Source organism: Lactuca virosa, chromosome 4 (assembly GCF_052849685.1).
Source record: "Lactuca virosa cultivar CGN04683 chromosome 4, Lactuca_virosa_CGN04683_v6, whole genome shotgun sequence".
Classification (NCBI taxonomy): domain Eukaryota; kingdom Viridiplantae; phylum Streptophyta; class Magnoliopsida; order Asterales; family Asteraceae; genus Lactuca; species Lactuca virosa.
In genome coordinates, this window is record NC_136429.1 from 316,326,355 (window position 1) to 316,331,622 (window position 5,268).

General features: G+C 42.3%; 1 pseudogene; it reads left to right on the plus strand.

Moving 5' to 3' along the window:
* Positions 1-337: 337 nt before the first annotated feature.
* Positions 338-4,966, plus strand: LOC145106074 (uncharacterized; annotated as a pseudogene).
* Positions 4,967-5,268: the final 302 nt, after the last annotated feature.

A 5,268-nucleotide genomic window follows, 5' to 3' on the forward strand; every position in this document is an offset into this window, starting at 1 on the left:
TGCCACGGGAGAGTTCCAAAACTATCATAACAAGCCATCCGGTTACCAAAATGCATATAATTCAAGTTGGAAGCTAAATCCCAACATGAACTACAACCCAAGACCATTGCCTCAAAATGCATTAGTTAGACCATCCTATCCACCACCACAACCTCACTACCAACATCCACAACCACACTATCAATCCAAACCACACCCTCCATATCACCAACAACCTCCTCAATCCCAACCAAGTAGCTCCGGAATGTCTCTTGAAGACATTGTCAAATCCTTAGCCACTAGTACCCAACAATTCCAAAAAGAGACAAGAACTAGTATCTCCAACCTTGAAGCACAAATGGGAGATATAGTTACATCCATAAGCAAGTTGGAGTCCCGTGGGAAGTTGCCTTCTCAAACCGAAAAGAACCCAAATGTCAATGTGGTGGCCTTGAGAAGTGGCAAACAAGCCGGAGAGAGTAGTTCAAAGAAGAAGCCAAGAGATGAAGAGGAAGAAATAGAAGTTATTCCCGTTGAAGAACCTATAGTCAAGAACGATGCACAAACCGGAGTTCCAAAGAAGACTACCCCTCTAGTAACACCCATAGCCACTCAACCGCCATTCCCCTCCCGACTTGCGACTTCAAAAAAGAACATGGAGGAGAAAGAGATTTTGGACACCTTTCGAAAGGTGGAAGTAAACATCCCTCTACTTGATGCAATCAAGCAAATCCCGAGATATGCAAAGTTTTTGAAAGAACTTTGTACCAACAAGAGGAAGTTGAAGGGGAATGAGAAAATTTTGATGAATGAAAACGCATCCGCGGTTTTACAAAGGAAACTTCCACCCAAATGCAAAGATCCCGGAATGTGCACGGTTCCTTGCAAGATTGGAGATGTCACTTTTAGTAGTGCTATGCTTGATCTTGGTGCCTCTATCAATGTCATGCCCTATTCGGTGTATGAATCATTGAATGTCGGACCCTTAAGTGAAACCGGTGTCATAATCTCTCTTGCGGATAAATCAAGTGTCTTTCCTAGAGGTGTTTTGGAAGATGTCCTAGTGCAAGTGAACCAATTGGTCTTCCCGGCGGATTTCTATGTGATTGATCTAGATGAGCAAGTGTCCTCCAAATCGGCTTTAATCTTGCTTGGGAGACCGTTTTTGAAAACGGCTAGAACAAAGATTGATGTATATGCGGGAAGTTTGACAATGGAGTTTGATGGTGAAACAATAAGCTTTAATATCTATGATGTTATGAGATATCCTAGTGACGTTTCATCTATGTACTTTGTAGATGTTGTTGAGCCACTGACCCAAGAATTGTTCGAGTTGTCTAATGGCGATGTGTTGGAAATGATTTTAAGCAAAGGATTTGATTTTGGGAAGCTAGCCCAAATGCAAAGATCCCGGAATGTGCACGGTTCCTTGCAAGATTGGAGATGTCACTTTTAGTAGTGCTATGCTTGATCTTGGTGCCTCTATCTATGTCATGCCCTATTCGGTGTATGAATCATTGAATGTCGGACCCTTAAGTGAAACCGGTGTCATAATCTCTCTTGCGGATAAATCAAGTGTCTTTCCTAGAGGTGTTTTGGAAGATGTCCTAGTGCAAGTGAACCAATTGGTCTTCCCGGCAGATTTCTATATGATTGATCTAGATGAGCAAGTGTCCTCCAAATCGGCTTTAATCTTGCTTGGGAGACCGTTTTTGAAAACGGCTAGAACAAAGATTGATGTATATGCAGGAAGTTTGACAATGGAGTTTGATGGTGAAACAATAAGCTTTAATATCTATGATGCTATGAGATATCCTAGTGACGTTTCATCTATGTACTTTGTAGATGTTGTTGAGCCACTGACCCAAGAATTGTTCGAGTTGTCTAATGGCGATGTGTTGGAAATGATTTTAAGCAAAGGATTTGATTTTGGGAAGCTAGTCGAGCAATTAAAGTTTTATTCCTTGGATCCGGAGGTTGAGAAGTTGGTCAATAATTTAGAGGTGAAGAAATCCACAAGATTTGATGTCAAGCAAATTGAGTTGACCCCAACCCATACGAAGTTGTCTCCATCCCTTGTTCAACCACCCGAATTGGAATTAAAGGTCCTACCTCAACATTTGAAGTATGCTTACTTGGGCAAGAATGAGACTCTTCCGGTTATCATTTCGACTCATCTAACCGAATTTGAGGAAGAGCAACTCCTCAAGGTGTTGAAGGAACACAAGGAAGCCACGGGTTGGACGATTGCGGATATCAAAGGTTTGAGTCCATCCACTTGTATGCACAACATCTTGATGGAGGATGAATGCAAGCCGAGTCGGGATGCGCAAAGAAGGTTGAACCCGCCTATGATGGAAGTTGTAAAGAAAGAGATTTTGAAGCTACTTGATGCGGGGATGATCTATCCAATCTCGGATAGCAAATGGGTGAGCCCGGTGCAAGTCGTTCCCAAGAAGACGGGAATCACGGTGGTCGAGAACAACAAAGGTATGATGGTCCCCACCCGTGTGCAAAACGGGTGGAGAGTATGTATTGACTACCGCAAACTCAATGCAAGCACAAGAAAGGATCATTTTCCATTGCCTTTCATCGACCAAATGTTAGAAAGGTTGGCCGGGAAATCTCACTATTGTTGTCTAGACGGGTACTCCGGTTTTCACCAAATCCCGGTGGCACCGGAAGACCAAGAAAAGACAACATTTACATGTCCATTTGGCACTTTCGCATACCGGAGAATGCCATTTGGATTGTGTAACGCCCCAGCCACTTTCCAACGTTGCATGGTTAGTATCTTTTCCGAATATGTCGAAAACATAATTGAGGTTTTTATGGATGACTTTACGGTATATGGGAACTCGTTTCAAGAATGTTTGACCAATCTCACCAAAATTTTGAAAAGATGCATTGAAACAAATATGGTTTTAAACTTTGAGAAATGTCATTTCATGGTGAGTCAAGGTCTCATTTTGGGTCACATTGTGTCTGAAAAAGGAATTGAGGTAGATAAGGCCAAGATCGATGTTATTCAAAGCTTACCTTACCCGACTTGTGTTCGGGAAGTTCGTTCTTTTTTGGGCCATGCAGGTTTCTACCAACGATTCATCAAGGACTTTTCAAAGATAACAAGACCAATGTGCCAACTCTTGCAAAAGGAGACCGATTTCGAGTTCAATGAGGCGTGCAAAGAAACTTTCGACAAGCTCAAGGAATTGCTTACATCCGCCCCCATCATACAAGCACCGAATTGGGATCTCCCTTTCGAGATCATGTGTGATGCAAGCAATTATGCTATCGGCGCCGTTTTGGGTCAAAAGAATGGAAAAGCCTCCCACGTGATCTATTATGCATCAAGGACACTAGACAATGCTCAAAGCAACTACTCTACCACGGAGAAGGAGCTATTAGCCATAGTGTTTGCTTTGGAGAAGTTTCGACAATACCTACTTGGCACCAAAGTTATAGTGTATTTGGATCATGCGGCTCTCAAGTACTTAATAACAAAGAAAGATGCAAAGCCAAGACTCATCCGGTGGATCTTATTATTGCAAGAATTTGATTTGGAAATCCGAGACAAAAGTGGATGCGAGAACCTTGTTGCCGACCACTTAAGCCGGATCACTTCAAATGAAACTCCTCTCCCTTTGCGGGACGAGTTTCCGGATGAGCATCTCTTTTCCCTTATTCAATCTACTCCTTGGTATGCTGATATCGTTAACTTTTTGGTCACAAAAGGTATCCCGACACATTCTCACGTGCTCAAAAAGACAAGCTCAAAAGTGATGCAAAATACTATGTGTGGGATGAGCCTTATTTGTGGAAACATTGTCCCGATCAAATCATTAGGCGATGTGTACCCCAACAAGAGCATCAATCCATTTTACAATTTTGTCATGAATTTGCTTGTGGGGGACACTTCGGACCTAGCCGAACTTTGAGAAAGGTTCTTGAATGTGGATTATTTTGGCCAACCATGTCACGCGATTGTTATATGTTTTGTAAAAGCTGTGAACGGTGCCAAAGGACGGGAAACATTTCACAAAAAAATCAAATGCCACAAAATCCAATCCTTGTTTGTGAAGATTTTGACGTATGGGGGATTGATTTTATGGGCCCATTTCCCGTCTCGTTTGGCAACGTTTACATATTGCTCGCGGTTGACTATGTCTCTAAATGGGTTGAGGCCAAAGCCACAAGATCAGATGATGCCAAAACGGTTATCGACTTTTTAAAATCTAATGTCTTTGTGAGATTTCATGTGCCTAGGGCTTTGATTAGCGATAGAGGGACGCATTTTTGCAATAAGATGATGGAGGCCTTGCTGAAAAAGTACAACGTGACCCATCGTGTCTCTACCGCCTACCACCCTCAAACGAACGGTCAAGCGGAAGTCTCAAATCGTGAGGTGAAGAGTATTTTAGAGAAAACAGTGAATCCGATAAGGAAAGATTGGAGTTTAAGGCTTGATGATGCCTTATGGGCCTATCGGACCGCTTACAAGACCCCGATAGGAATGTCACCCTTTAGGTTGGTTTTCGGAAAGTCATGTCATCTACCCGTCGAATTAGAGCACCGTGCATTTTGGGCGGTCAAGCAATGTAATTACAATATTGATGAGGCGGGGAGACATAGGAAGCTTCAACTCCAAGAGCTGGAAGAATTGAGAAATGACTCCTATGAAAACGCAAGGATCTATAAGGAGAAGACGAAGCTCTTCCACGACAAGTCCATCACCCGGAAGCATTTTGAACCGGGGGATAGGGTCTTACTTTACCATTCACGATTGAAGTTATTTCCAGGCAAGCTAAGGTCAAGATGGATTGGACCTTTTGTTGTGATAAAGACTTTTGACCATGGGGCGGTGGAAATCCAAAGTGAAGAAACGGGACAAATCTTCAAAGTCAATGGGCACCGATTGAAGCCATTCTATGAAGGTTTTAATGCAAATGCTCTTGAAATCATCCATTTGGATGTCCCGGTGTGTTGAATCAAGCTAGAAGGACGTCTCGCCAAAGACGTTAATGAAGGGCATTTTTGGAAAGCATTATGCTTTCACTTTTTCCGGATTCAAATAAATCATTTTTCAACGCGTTTTCGGGATTTTGAAAAATAAATTTTTGAAAGGTTTCACCTTTCACTCCCCGTTTTGTTCCCAATTTTGTCAAATTTTTCAAACCGGGCCTTATGGGGATCGTTTTGTTTGAAAAAAAAATAAATAAATAAAAATGAAAAAAAAAATCATTTTTGAAGTGCAGGAATGACCCGCGGCTCGCGTGGCTTCGCGGCTTA